This window comes from Rana temporaria, chromosome 3 (genome assembly GCF_905171775.1).
Source record: "Rana temporaria chromosome 3, aRanTem1.1, whole genome shotgun sequence".
NCBI classification, from domain to species: domain Eukaryota; kingdom Metazoa; phylum Chordata; class Amphibia; order Anura; family Ranidae; genus Rana; species Rana temporaria.
This window is the reverse complement of record NC_053491.1, coordinates 142,304,215-142,320,228: the sequence shown is the minus strand read 5'-3', so window position 1 is coordinate 142,320,228 and position 16,014 is coordinate 142,304,215.

Sequence of the window (16,014 nt, the reverse complement as noted above, 5' to 3'; positions counted from 1 at the left end):
AAATGCTTGGTATCGGTCCCGATACCGATACAAATATCGGTATCGGGACAACCCTAATATATACTGTATATGTGGCTTAAGCTCAATACTGACAACAGACAGGTTGCTAAACGAGAGGGTGTTGGACTGTGAATTAAATTTAAATGTAAAAATATATATTTTTTTTTAACAAATGATTTTGGTGGACTGGTTGCTGACAAAGTCCCACTTTCCAGTGGGGGATATTTTGTTCAGACTGTGAATTAAAGAGCACATCTTTCGTTTAGAAGTGGATAGAGAAGGTTAAACTAAATAAAAGAAAAAGGCGCCTCTAAGTGCAGAATTAAAAACTTTTAACATCCCCAAAAAGGATTAAAGATAAGAAAGGGCATATGCGTGTGTACAATCAGGAGGGTCCCAGTATATACAACTTCCAGCAAAAAAAATCCAGGGAGACCAGCAGATGTGCGCTCCAGGCTCTGGAAACACTGGTAAAGCAGTCTAGATCATTAAAGATCTATTAAAAGATATTAAACATTTTTAATTCTGCACTTATGCTGCATACACACGACCGTTTTTAATGTCATGGAAAAAAATAAGTTTTTCTCTACGTGATTCTTATCAAGCCTGCCTTGCATACACACGTTCGTGAAAAAAATGCTTGAGCAAAGTGCGGTGACGTACAACACGTACGAAGGCACTATAAAAGGGGAAGTTCCATTCGAATGGCGCCACCCTTTGGGCTTGATTATGCAAATTTCCCTTCTCATAACTTGCTTCTGAGCATGCGTGTTTTTTTCCTGTCGTTAAAGCTTACACACGACCAACGTCGAGAAAAAATAGAGCATGTTCTAAATTTTTAATGCCCATTTTTCATGTTGCGAAAAATGCTCTGGAGCCTACACACGATCGTTTTTAATGACCAATTTTTCTCGTCATGAAAAACGGTCGTGTGTACGCGGCATAAGAGGCGCCTTTTTCTTTTATCTGTTTTCTATTAGAGATCGCTTTTCTCTTTGGCCCCGTACACACGACCGGATCTATCCGCTGAAACTGGTCCGATGGACCAGTTCCAGCGGACCGATCCGGTCGTGTGTAGGCCCGAGCGGACAATTGTCCGGCGGATCGGACAGTTTCCAGCGGACCAAAATTGGTTAGCATGCTAACCAATCTGTCCGCTGGAAATCTATCCGTCGGACGTGTTCTGTCATCTGTACAGACTCACCGGACACATCCGACCGACCACTATCCCCCGCATGCGTCGTACTGAATCGACGCATGCGTGGAAGCTTTAAACTTCAAGGCCGCCCACGTCGCCGCCACGCGTATTGTTTACGCGCGGATTTCTGTCTGATGGTGTGTACAACCATCAGACAGAAATCCGGCAGCCGGACGCAGCGGATCTGTCCGCTGGAAACGGTCCGCCGGACCGTTTTCAGCGGATAGATCCGGTCGTGTGTACAAGGCCTTATCCAATGCAGACATTATCTGCTAGGTCCTGACATTTCGGAGCGCCCTTGTTACATGTTTAGAAGGTTAAATCACTTTCTTAATATTTTTTACTGTATACAGTATGTCTCATTTGGGAGATAGCCCTTTGCTTCCTGCCCTAGAAACTCTAACACAAAGATGTCTCTGTAAAATTTTGGATTTCCCATCCAATGTTGTCCTAATGACAGTGAGCACCAGGAAAGAGTGAATTTCTCCATTGGGGACACAGTAATAAAAACCTGGCAGAGGTTCTAACTTTTCCTAACATTATCCAAATTGAAAAAAAAAAAACGTTGAGACTAAGGCTAGATTCACACCTATGCATTTTTTTGTGCTTTTTGTATTTTGCAGATTTGCACTACAGATGTTAAATGGACTGTAGTGCAAATCTGCAAAAAGCACTAAAACTGCATAGATGTGAATCCAGCCTAAGGGTACACTTTAACAAATTCTTGATATTCAATTTATATGATCCAGGCAGTACCTTTGTCATATGGCAGTTTATTGATTGTAGTCATATAAGAAAAAGAAAAAAGAAAAAGAACTGGGAGCCTGCATGATGATTAGTTAATAAGGGGTGCTGTCTATGAAGTACGGGCAGTGTGTACTCACAACAGCATAGGGTCAAACAAAAATAAAACAGGAATACGTACACACCCAAAGGCTACCTCCTATTGTTTATTAATGGTGTAAATGTGGTTCTCCATAACATTGACGTATTGACAGATTGCTGGACACATGAACTTTTTTATTTCTTTTTAGGCTAGGTTCACATCACGATTTTTACATCCGATAATCGGACAGTTAAATCGGATGGAATCGTATATGACAAAATCATATGGAATCGTATGTCAAAAATTTTCACTAAAAAATCGGATCCTGATTTTAAATAATGTCTGGCTTTCTGGGAAAAAGAAGATTCTTGAAGTTTCTAGCTCGTTCCAGTGTCTAGTGTGCATGCAGTGGCGTATCTAGGGTATGGCAGCCATGGCAAGTGCCATGGGCGCCATGGGGAGGGGGGCGGCAAAAAGCTACCCCCTGCACGGAAAAACCCCCACCCGTCCTCCTGAGGCCGCCTCCCGCACTAATGTAGTTCCCGGCATCGCGGCCGGCCTGCTGAAGCGCGGCGCCGGTACAGCAATTGCTAATATTGCTACTTGGCCCGGGAAGGGGCGTGACAGTTTCCCCCATGACGGCCTATGACTGGCCATTGATGGCACAGTGGCTGCTTTTGATGGGCACAGTGGCTACAATTGATTTTTTTTTTCAGTTTGTTTGCGCCCCCCCCCCCAAAAAAAAAATTCAGCACCAGCCGCCAGTGGTCCCCAGTGTCCCTCTATGTCCTCGTCGCACTGCATCCCTCCCTGTCCCTGGTTATCTAAAAGGTTTCAAATGTTTTGACAGGGGCGCAGTTTCAGTGCTTGCCATAGGCGCCATTTTCACTAGATACGCCTCTGTGTGCATGCGTAATAAAAAATCGGGTACGATTTATCGGATAAAAATGCACAGTCATCAATCGGACACGATTTTAATACGATTTCAAATCAGGACCAAAAATCGTGGTCAAACACGATTTTTGATGCGATTTTAAATCGTATCAAATCTGATGCGGATCAAATCGGATGCACTTGGGGACCTACATTAATGAATGGAAGTGAATGGATACGTTTTGCCATACAGATTTGTACGATTTCAAACCGTGAAATCGTGAGAACAAGTAGGATGATACAATCGTGGTGTGAATGCACCCTTACTAGTTCTTACAGGCATTCACCTTTACCTGCTTACACTGGTATCATTTGATTTTTGATTACTAGTAGGGGTATTATTCTATCTATTGACTGTCCCCCAGGATTACCTGTCATGATGGGCTGCACTACATTCGCCCATTGCTGCTTTAAGGTGTAGTGCTATCCCATCCAGGATCCTGGGTGGTCTCTGTAGTCCCAGCATTTATGGATTTTTTACGTTGCAGGTGCAGTCACCAGAGGTTCCATCTTGGGGGGCAGTGGTTTTCAGCAGCGCTGTCTCAGCTCCTCAGGGAGGTCTCTGTCAGCTGGTCCACAGGATTATAGGCCCCAGGGGAATAGTGGGTGTGGGTCTTTGGGGGGTTATTAGATGGGGAGCCACTGGTAAAGGTCCTAAAGGGTAACTATGGTGAGTAGGGGGAGGGGTACTTTGAAACGGAAATCTACACTGTGATTTTTTTTTTTGTGCCTCATTTGATGCTGTTTTACAACATAAATAAACAATAGGAGGTAGCCTTTGGGTGTGTACATATTTTTGTTTTACTTTTGTTTGAGTTTATTGGGTGTCACTAAACTCAGGTAGGCTACAGCACAGTCTTTGAAGGGGCTTCCAGTCTAAGTTCAATGATTCCGAGCATGTGTCGAATTGATTCAGAGCATACATGTTTTTTTGCGTGTCGGAATTGCATACAGACGATCGGTATCCAGCTCTCAAATTTTTGCTGTCGGAAATTCCGACAGAAAAACTCAGATGGAGCCTACACTCGGTCTCAGTTTCTGACCAAAAGGTTACATCAAACTTTTCTTGTCCGAATTTCCGATCGCATAATAGTCACAAGCAAATGATCACAACATCATAGAGAGGCAAAACTGAACTATTAAAAAATAAATAATATAATTGTCATTTTAAACTGCTTGGCATATCACAGTATTGGCATACTGTACATCACTGATTTTCCACTGTCCTCAGTTGGCAGTAAAGGCATATCAATCAATGTTTTTGAAGGTCAGGACCTGGTTCAGAGAGGGGCACAAATGTGGCTTTTTTGACAAAGGTACTAACCTGCATCTTATGGTGTCCACTTTCAGGCAAGACATTGAAACACTTATTATGGAATATGGAGTACAGGTTCACAGAATATTTGTTTGCTAGGCGGTTGGTGGACTAGGCAACACAACATCATTAGTTGCTAGAATTGGCACAGCTTTGTTGGTTGCTAGACACTGGCAAATCTGGCTGTACAGCATTACTGGTAGCTACTGTAGGAGGCAGGCGGCTGGGACACATAGCATCATTGATTGTTATAGTGCAGGGAGCCACCAGCTATGTGCACCAGAATACCTATATGCATTCAGTAACTTGTGTTCATGATAAATGTTACTAATATATGTGACCGAATGTGCGCTGTGATTGATGGATCCGAATCTGTGCTGTGATGAATCCAGATAACTCACATGTCAAGCTACTGCCGACCCAGAATCGCCCAGCAGCATGACGTCAGCACCAGAATCTCCACCCCAAAATCTACTGCACAATCCTAGGTCGGCAGCAGCTTCACATGTGAGTTATTGGGTTCCAGTGCTCTGTTTTTAGGTGCTTTCACTTATTCTGATAACAAACGTACTACACTATGAGGAATTTCTTTGGGCTCCTGGCGAGCTTCATTTTTCCCTAGCTGGAATATACTAAGAGTTACCATTGCAAGCGAGTCACCACACTGATCCCTTTTGGACTTAATTCACTTCCAGGCGTATATGCTGCTGTAATGGTAGCTATTTGTTCTAGTGAGTTTTAAACCCACTTGTTGCTGGTGATTGGTCAGTTGAGCACCATTTGATTGCATTTTCACCCAGGCGTTTATGCTGCTGTAATGATAGCCATTCATTCTGGTGAGTTTTGAATTCACTTGATGTCGGTGATTGGCTATTTGAGCACCGTTTGAACAAGATTTTCAAGATTATTAGTGTTATTGGAACAAGTTATTTTCATCATAATTAGACACACTGTAGACTTTTTCTTTACACTTAAGGGCTTTATACATCTAATTTTATATTTATATTAAGTTTTATGGTAATATATGGGGTGTATTGCATATATATTTGTTTATGTAATATATATAGCGCTGCATCATTGCTTCACATGATAAATGTTACTGCAATAATTTTCTGATGTCTGATTAATGCTACATAACCTATTTTTATAATGCACTCTGAATTGCAACACATATCTGGATCAGCCAGAGAGTAATGGAAGGGATTTGTACTTGAAATTTACTTTCATGAACTGCAAATATAAACATTTGTTTATTTGTTTCCTATTATTATGTCACAAAACCTAAAGCCACATACACACAACCATTTTTAATGTCCTAGAAAAAACAATGTTTTTCTCGACGTGATTCTTGTCAAGCCTGCCTTGCATACACACGATCGTGCAAAAAAAAATGCTCGAGCAAAGCGCGGTGACGTACGACGGCACTATAAAGGGGAAGTTCCATTCAGATGGTGCCACCCTTTGGGCTTCTTTTGCTGATTTTGTGTAAGTAAAAGTTTGGTGAGAGACGATTTGCGCTTTTCAGTCTTCGTGCTTTTCAGTCTGTTACAGCGTGACGAATGTGCTATCTCCATTACAAACGCTAGTTTTACCAGAACGAGTGCTCCTGTCTCATAACTTGCTTCTGAGCATGCACGTTTTTTTCCCGTCGTTAAAGACTACATACGATCATTTTTCACGACGTGAAAAACGACAACTAGAAAAACGACAACATGAAAAACGCTCTGGAGCCTACACACAATCGTTTTTAATGACCATTTTAAAAAACTGCATTTTCTCGGCTGGATTCACACCTATGCATTTTTAGTGCTTTTTGCATTTTGCACATTTGGACTACAGTCCATTTACCATGGTTTCCTATGGAACACGTTCTGTAGTGCATATCTGCAAAATGCATAGGTGTGAATCCAGACTTAGTAAACTGACCCCGTAGTCCTCTTTTTTGTGCTGCAGCATGTTTCTTTTGTTTTGGGTTCTTTGTTAGGTATGCTGTTCTACATATGTACAAATGTGTACATGTAAACAGAGGCCGTGTCTCCATGTACACACACTAATTAGAATGTAACACATTACAGCAATAATGTATATTTAAAAACCTTTTATTTCCTTGCTTATCTTTTTTATATTGTTACATAGCACAGTTCACATTTCTGTCTGGTGAAAATGTAAAAAATTGACCTTACTCTTTATTTTTTTGAAATAGCATTTGTAGTCATTCAAAATCGCAAGACAATTTTATTTCCCATTTACATCATAAACTATCCCTGTAATTTAGAAAAGTCTATATTTATCTATATTTATTGATCTGTTAAATAAGGCTGTGGGTCCAGAAAGATCTATGGTAGATAGCTAAAATAGTTGTCTGACCTCTCCTGATAGATTTTTTTCATCTAGATTGATTACATTGGGGTCTTCTGTTTCACTGTGCAATTCACATAGCAAAAGTTTCCTGGACATTTGTTCATCTGTATTTGACAGAATTTGACAATCATTGTCCAAAAATATTTGCAAATCACATTAAGGGCTAGGTTTGCCTAGCCCTTAATGATAGCCGAATAGGATAATAGGATGAATGTGTTTTTGAAAATGAAGAGCAAATTCTCTTAAATACAGTAGAAAAAATAGCCAGCAAATGTGTGCAGTATTATAAAAAAAAGACCCCACAGTGTTAATATTAATCAAATGTTGCCCACACACATACAGTGGGGATCGAAAGTTTGGGCACCCCAGGTAAAAATTTGTATTATTGTGCATAGCGAAGCCAAGGAAAGATGGAAAAATCTCCAAAAGGCATCAAATTACAGATTAGACTACTACGGACTCACCCCCTTTATCCCGAAAGAGGCCGTTCGACTAGTGACCGGAAAAAAACCATGGGAATCAATCTCACTATCACTGAGATCCCTTCATTGGTTGCCAGTAAAAGACAGAATCACTTTCAAGGCACTCTGCCTAATGCATAAGTGTATTCAAGGCAACGCCCCCCAATATCTATGCGAAAAAATAAAAGCCCATAACCCCAAACGCATTCTGCAATCCACCAATCAAAACCTACTCCAGATACCCAAAGCCAGATACAAGTACAAAGGAGATCAAAGATTTGCAGTCCAGGGACCTCGCCTGTGGAATGCACCACCAACCACCATCCGACTGGAGTCGGACCACTTGGCCTTCAGGAGAAGGATTAAAACCCATCTCTTCTGATGTAAAAAAAAGTTAGATTTTATTTACATAATTTACACTTTCAAATTTAGAGAAAACAAAAAAATTACGTCTGCAAAAGTTTGGGCACCCTGCAGAGTTAATATCTTGTACTGCCCCCTTTGGCAAGTATCACAGCTTGTAAACGCTTTTGTAGCCAGCCAAGGGTCTTTCAATTCTTGTTTGAGATATCTTTGCCCATTCTTACTTACAAAAGTCTTCCAGTTCTTTGAGATTTCTGGGCTGTCTGTCACGCACTGCTCTTTTAAGGTCTATCCATAGATTTTCAATTATGTTGAGGTCAGGAGATTGTGAAGGCCATGGCAAAACCTTCAGTTTACGCCTCTTGATGTAATCCCCCGTGGATTTTGAGGTGTGTTTAGGATCATTATCCATTTGTAGAAGTCATCCTCTCTTTAACTTCAGCTTTTTCACAGATGGCATCAAGTTACCATCCAAAATTTGCTGATATTTTATTGAATCCATTTTTTCTTCTACTCGTGAAATGTTCCCTGTGCCACTGGCTGCAATACAACCCCAAAGTATGATTGATCCACCCCCATGCTTAACAGTTGGACAGAGGTTATTTTCATTAAATTCTGTGCCCTTTCTTCTCCAAACGTACCTTTGCTCATTCCCGCCAAAAAGTTATATTTTAACCTCATCGGTCCACAGAACTTGTTTTTAAAATGCATCAGGCTTGTCTATATGTTCATTTGCAAAGTTCAAACGCTGATTTTTGTGGTGAGGACGTAGAAGAGGTTTTCTTCTGATGACTCTTCCATGAAGACCATATTTGTACAAGTATCTCTTTATAGTGGAATAGTGTACCACAACTCCAGTGTCTGCCAGATCTCTCTGGAGGGATCGTGCACTCAAACGTAGGTTTTGAATTGCTTTTCTCACAATCCTGCAAGCTGTTCTGTCTGATATTTTTCTTGGTCTTCCAGATCTTGCTTTAACTTCCACTGTTCCTGATGACTGCCATTTCTTAATTACATTCCGAACAGAGGATATTGACATCTGGAAACGCTTTGCTATCTTCTTATAGCCTTCTCCAGCTTTGTGAGTGTCAACTATTTTCAGTTTCAGTTTTCTAGACAACTGCTTAGAAGAACCCATGGTGCTGATTGTTGGGGCAAGGTCAGATGGGTCTGGGCATTTAAAACCTTTGAGATTGACATCACCTGGTCTTCCCAGACGATGATTGAGAACAATCCATGACACTGGCAGGTCTCAGCTTTGCAAAGGGGGCAGTGCATGCTATAAATTCTGAAGGGTGCCCAAACTTTTGCAGATGCCATTTTTTTGTTTTCTGTAATTTTGAAAGTGTAAATGATGGAAATAAAATCTAAGGGGCAGATCCACAGAGCGAGTACGCCGGCGTATCTACTGATACGCCGGCGTACTTTCAAATTACCCACGTCGTATCTTTAGTTTGAATCCTCAAACCAAGATACTAAGGCATCTGGGTTAGATCCGACAGGCGTACGGCTTCGTACCCCTTCGGATCGTAGATGCAATACTTCGGCGTCCGCTGGGTGGAGTTTGCGTCGTTTTCCGCGTTGGGTATGCAAATTAGCTATTTCCAACGATGCACGAACGTACGCGTGGCCGTCGCATTCTTTTACGTTGTCTCTAGTCAGCTTTTTCCGGCGTATAGTTAAAGCTGGTGTTTTGCGGCGTATAGTTAGATTTGCCATGTTAAGTATGGCCGTCGTTCCCGCGTTTAATTTGAATTTTTTTTTTTGCGTAAATCGTCTGTGAATCGGGATGGACGGAATTCATGTCTATGTTAAAAAAAATGACGTCCTAGCGACGTAATTTAGCGCAATGCACGGCGGAAAATTTCGGGATGGCGCATGCGCAGTTCATTTGGCGAATGAAACACGCCCCCTAATCGCCGATTTGAATTCCGCCGCCAGAGATACAGTACGCCGCCGTAACTTACGTCGCAAATTCTTCCAGGATTCAATTTAAAGCCAGGTAAGGTACGGCGACGTAGCGTATCTCAGATACGCTGCGCCGGGGCAGATCTTTGTGGATCTGCCCCTAACTTTTTTTGACATATTATAAGAATGTCTAAGCTGTAATTTGATGCCTTTTGGAGATGTTTCCATCTTTCCTTGGCTTTGTTATGCACATTAATACAAATTTTTACCTGGGGTGCCCAAACTTTCAATCCCCACTGTAGCTGTATACAAATAAATTGATCAAAATTATGTAAAGAAATTAAATATGACTGGGTAAAGTGTTCACTCTATACAGCAAAAATGTGTGCATTGTTGAACAAGACACACAAGCTTGTTTTCTACTGCAACCTATGAATACAACAAAAAATTGCAATACTGCCTGAAGCTTTTTTCAGAAGCTAAAATTATATTATTGCTTGGTGGCTTGCAACAGAAGTTCACTTATCAAATAGCCAACATGAAAATAAAAATATATGCTTAAATAATTCAGCTTGTATGGCCTGATATGCATTGCAGAATCAGCTGAAGCAAGGGCTACAGAAGTGATTTTAATTGCTGGGCTAGGGCTACACAGATTTTAATAAAGCAATAATGTTACTAGACATACATACAGTCACTGACCATATTTTGAAACGGTTGTTTTTTTTTTTTTTACCTTAATGCATTCTCTGCATTAAGATAAAAAATCTTCTATGCGCAGAATACTTACCTGATCTCCATCCAGCACTGTGCCTGGGAGCAGTGGCTCACTCCTCACTGCACATTGAGGCAGCAGCAGGAGCCATTGGCTGCTGTCAATCACATCCAGTGTGTGGAGAGTGGGGGCAGGGCCAAGCCATGCTCTGTGGCTTGGGAACAAGCCCACAGGAGTGCCATAACAGGCTGCTATGAGGGCACTCAGCAGGAGAAGGAGCCAAGAGCACAGGCAGGGAACCCCAGAAGAGGAGGATCCGGTAGGGTGACCACATTTCCAAACTGTTATTTAGGGACACGCCCCCTCTCTCACCTTCCCCCCAAAAAAGATGAGGGGGGCGGGGGGAAATGTAGTCTCGGGGTTGATGGGGAATTTGGCAGCGGGTTATTTGTCAGGTGAATATGCCACTTGCCACCAGATGCAGTGCCGCTTGCCACCCATAGCCTGCCACCAGATGCAGTGCTGCTGTCACTCCCTCTGCATGAGCCATGTGTGTAGAAGGAAAGGAGTGGCGTCACTATCTGGAGAGTGAAGATCACACCAGTTCCCTGCTGCTTGCTGCTGGGTGCCAGAGAAGGAGGAGGTGCCGAGGTGGGTGGGGATAGCAGTGCTGCACCAGGCGCAGGCGTTGCTCCTGGTCTCACTGTCTGAGAGTAAATTGTCACTGGTTGCAAGTTGCCAGGCAGCGCTGACCCTAGCAACCAGTTCTGGAAATTTAGTTATTAGTTAGCAGGGGCTGGCTGTGTCCTCTATTTCATTCCCGGGACATTGTATTGTCCCAGGACCCAGAACAGACATGTCAATTGCGGCACAGTCCCGGGCAATCTGGGACATGTGGTCACCCTAGAATCCGGGCTTCTCTGTGCAAAACCATTTAATGTTGCAGGTAAGTATAACTTACAGTGCAGGACAGTGCAGAGAAGCAGATCGTTTAATATTGAAAGCTGTTTGGAATAGTGCCATCCACAACTGCTGGTGTACTTGTATGTTGTGATTCCTAGTCTTTAAAGACAATCCTCCTGGTGAGTGCAAGGAGAATTTTCTGTTTGTGCAACTAATATTGATAGTGATTAATTGCTAGTTGTAGCAATCGATTGGTAAACAGACGGAACAAATCGAATGAACCAAACTGCCCTGGGTCTAGTTTGAGTGGGACTCGACAAAACTTTGCCAAACCTGAACCCCATTAAAATGAATGAGAGCTGAATTGGTCAAATAAAAAATTCCCATTTTCTGTGCTAATACAGTAGGTAAGGAAGTGTCAAAAAATAGCACTGGGTGATAGGCACTGCCCTGGGCCTAGAGCAGAGATTTATACAAAAAAATACTTAAAGTGAAATATAAAAAAAAATCCCAATTCCTTTAAATAATATGCCTGGGGGGTGACCTAATCCTGACTCTGAAGGGTCACATCTCTGTGATGTACAGAAAGTGCTGCAGAAGCACAACAAAGGGAAAACGTGTTTAAAATTGCTGGCAAATGATGTGTCATTTATAGCTTATTTAATAAAAATGATGTAGCAGTACCCCTATAGGGGCTGCTGAGTGTTGTGGTCCATCTGTCACCCAGCCCAGTCAGGCAAACAGTACTCATTCACCCACAGGCAGAAAAAAACGTCCTTGAACCTTGTTTGTATTTTTATTGAGGGGAATAAACTTGCATTGGGATGGGATATTCATGAGATGCCCAACTAATTGCAGAAAAATACATAGGACAAACTATATACACCTCTGGTATATATATACAACTCTAGTCCTGAATTCCAGCACATCATTTGCTTGCAGACTATCTCTCCTCAACACCTCCAGCACATCACTTGCTTGCTCTTCCGGACCAACTAGCACTGATTTGAAGGCCTGACACTGGCTCAGCCAGGCCTAAAATGAATGCCCTTTGCAGGCAGGGACCGCAGGCCCCTTTAGTGTAGCAAAATTGTAGGTAGTCCCAGTGCAAGCTGTCCACGTGGCTATTAAGTCCAATACCACATCTTTAGGCTCTGCCAGCCCTTCTGGATGCAGTTGCCACTTTCCACTGCCGTGCCACCACAGTCCACTCCATTGGCTCTTCACCCATCCCAGACTGGTGTTCATCATTAAAAGGCATGTGTAAAAGATGCCTTTTCCAAGTAGATTCAGCCGACCAAGCCTTTAACCATGACATTCTGTGCTTTTGTCCAGAGAACAGTGACATTCTAGAGACGTGGCAAAGTACATTCTCTAGGCTAGGGCATCAATACAATATAACAGTGCCAAGCTCATCAGTTGCAATTTTTTCAGTAGAACACAGACTTCAAAGACAGGATAGTGTTCTCTATTTATTTGTCCAGTCCAAGTAGCGACTGTTTGTCACATGGACAAATGGCAGGTTGTAAGGCAGTACCAGCAGGAGCAAAGGTTGCCTTCAATAGGGTTTCCAAATGTCTATCAAGAGAATCCTTAAATAAGAAAAAAAATTCAACAGAGACAGTAAAATGCTTGTTGAGAACAGAAATGGAAGAATCCACTACCAGGACTGGCCATACATTTATATTCCATTAGATATAACTCAGCAAAATATTTTGAAGGAATTAATGCCTCTTCAGGATATAGGCAATTCTCATTCAAAGCACAGTTAAAGGATACATTCACCTTTAAAAAAATGCAAGTTTTTAAAAGTAAAAAAAATGTGCATTTATTTTTCTTCTCAAGTCTCAGGAGCCTGCAAAGCCTTGCACCTGCGATCAGTGGATCACAAGTGCAATGTCAGACTCCTGCAGACTCTTCCGACAGTTCTGTGCCTATACCTCTGTCGGGCTGTCAGTTTCAGAGCTGCAAGAAGAGTGCATAGCCTATGAGCACACTAATCAGAATGTTTAAAGTTCATTGAAACAATTCCTTTTGCCGTAGTGGCAAACAAAACTTGTAACTTCATCAGTCACAGATTTGTGACAGCAGCTGCAGGGGAGAGGAACCCCCACCCGCTGTCCCTAAATATGGGTGTAACATGTTAGGTCCCTTTTTTCAGCTACTCTTCACCTTGTCTCTGCGATTGTCAAGTGATCCCCAGTAGGGTGTTCATAAAATAGATGCAGTCTGAAAGGATACGGTTCCTAAAGTATAGTATATCAAGGATAACTGAAGGGGAAAATGGAACAGCCATTTTATTTAGAAAAACATTCAGCTTCAATTTCGCATACATATTGTGCATTTGGAAGACATTTTGTTTAACGCAATACCCTGCAATACTCCGCAATACCCTGCAATACTCCTCAATACCCTGCAATACTCCGCAATACCCGGCAATACTTCTCAATACCCTGCAATACTCCGCAATAGCGCTACGATCGAAGCCAGGATCAATTTTTTTTTATTTCAGGCTTCCCAGCCTAGAGGTGAGATGTGGGGTCTTGTTGACCCCACATCTCACTGTAAAGAGGACCTGTCATGCTATATTCCTATTACAAGGGATGTTTACATTCCATATAATAGGAATAAAAGTGATCAAAATGTATTTTTGGGGAAAAAAGTGTCAAACTAAAATAAATAAAGTAAAATGAACAATAAAATGTTTTTTTTTTTTTTTTTAAAGTGCCCCTGTCCCTGTGTGCTCGCATGCAGAAGCGAACGCACACTTAAGTCCCGCCCTAATTTAAAAACTTTGTTGAAACCACACTTGTGAGGTATCACTGCGAACGTTAGAGCGAGAGCAATAATTTTGGCCCTAGACCTTCTCTGTAACTAAAAAAATTTAACCAGTAAAAAAAATTAAAGCGCCACCTATGGGGATTTTTAAGTAGCGAAGTTTGGCGCCATTCCACGAGCGTGTGCAATTTTGAAGGGTGACATGTTGGGTATCTATTATACAAAAACATTGGGCTAACTTTACTGTTTTGTGTTTTTTTTTAAGCACACAACTTTTTTTTTTTTAAATGCGTTCGAAAAATTGCTGCGCAAATACCGTGCAAGATAAAAAGTAATGACCGCCATTGTATTCTCTAGGGTCTTTGCTAAAAAAGCATATATAATGTTTGGGGGTTCTATGTAATTTTCTAGCAAATAAATGATGATTTTTACATGTAGGAGAAAAATGTCAGAATTGACCTGGGGGCTCCAGAACGCCTGATGGTGCTCCCTGCATGTTGGGCCTCTGTATGTGGCCAGGCTGTGTAAAAGTCTCACACATGTGGTATCGCCATACTCAGGAGGAATAGCAGAATGTGTTTTGGGGTGCAATGTGTGCTATGCATATGCTGTATGTGAGAAATATGACTAAAACAAGAAAAATGTATTTATTTTTACAGAATTTTCTGTCTTTTTTCTTTGATAGCGCAAAAAATAAAAAACCTAGAGGTGATCAAATACCACCAAAAGAAAGCTCTATTTGTGTGAAAAAAAGGACAAAAATGTCATATGGGTACAATGTTGTATGACTGAGTAATTGTCATTCAAATTGTAAGAGCACCGAAAGCTGAAAATGTATCTGGTTAGGAAGGGGGTTTAAGTGCCTCACAGGTTTCGTGATCTGTTCAAGACTAAAAAAGAGTCAAGGTTTCCTTTATGTACTTCTTTAACCACTTAGCAACCGGCCCATAGCCAAAGTACGGCTACAGGGCGGTTGCTTAGCTCTGGGAGGCCGTTAATTAACGGCCTTCCAGAATCACGCTCCCGCGTGCCACCTGGTGTGTGCACACGGAAGTGTCCGTGACCGCCGGGTCCAGAGGACCCAGCGCATCACGGATCACAGTAAATCGCCGCTGATAGCGGCGGTTTACCACGAGATCGCTCCGTCCAATGACAAAGCGATCACTTGTAAACAAACCGGCGTCATGTGATGATGCCGGTTCCTCCCTCCCCTCTCTGTACCGATCGGTACAGTGTAAGAGGAGAGGGAGCAGAGGCTGCAGCAGTGTGAGCTGGATCTGTGACAATTGCAGTCACAGATCCAGCCATCCATGATCAGCCATCCCTGCCCATACACTGCAATACCCTGCCCCATACACTGCAATACCCTGCCCCATACACTGCAATACTCCACAATACCCTGCAATACTCCGCAATACCCTGCAATTTCCCTTGCGATACCCTGAAATACTCTGCAATACCCTGCAATACCCTGCAATACTCCGCAATACCCTGCAATACTCCGCAATACCCTGCAATACTCTGCAATAACCACTTCCTACCCGCCGGCCGTCAATATGACAATTGTGTGAAAAAAAATAAAAGAAAAAAATCTTGATTTTGCAAAGAATTGTGGGAAAAAAATTACAACTTCAAAAAAGTCACAATGCCTCTTTCTAAATACCTTGGAATGTCTTCTTTCCAAAAAGGGGTCATTTGGGGGGTATTTGTACTTTTCTGGCATGTTAGGGTCTCAAGAAATGAGATAGGCCGTCATCAATTGTAATCAATTTTCAGATATTGGCACCATAGCTTGTGGACTCTATAACTTTCACAAATACCAAATAATATGCACCAATTTGTACTTATTTTTACCAAAGATATGTAGCAGTATAAATGTTGGCCACAATCTATGAAGAAAAAATACAAATTTGCTAAATTTTATAACAGACACGAAGAAAAATTCACTTTTTTACAGAATTTTCATTTTTTTTCTCTTATAGCGCAAAAAAAAAACAACAGTGATTAAATACCACCAAAAGAAAGCTCTATTTGTGTGAAAAAAAAGGACGAAAATTTTATATGGGTTCAATGTTGTGTGACTGAGTAATTGTCATTCAAAATGTGAGAGCACCGAAAGCTGTTTTTTTTTTTTTAAGTTATATTGGTGTCATTAAAATGTTCTGATATTATAATCCCCAAAGAATGAATAGTACTGTACATCCTAAATATTGGACATAGCAAACACTACATTCTGTGACATTTTCTCTGTTT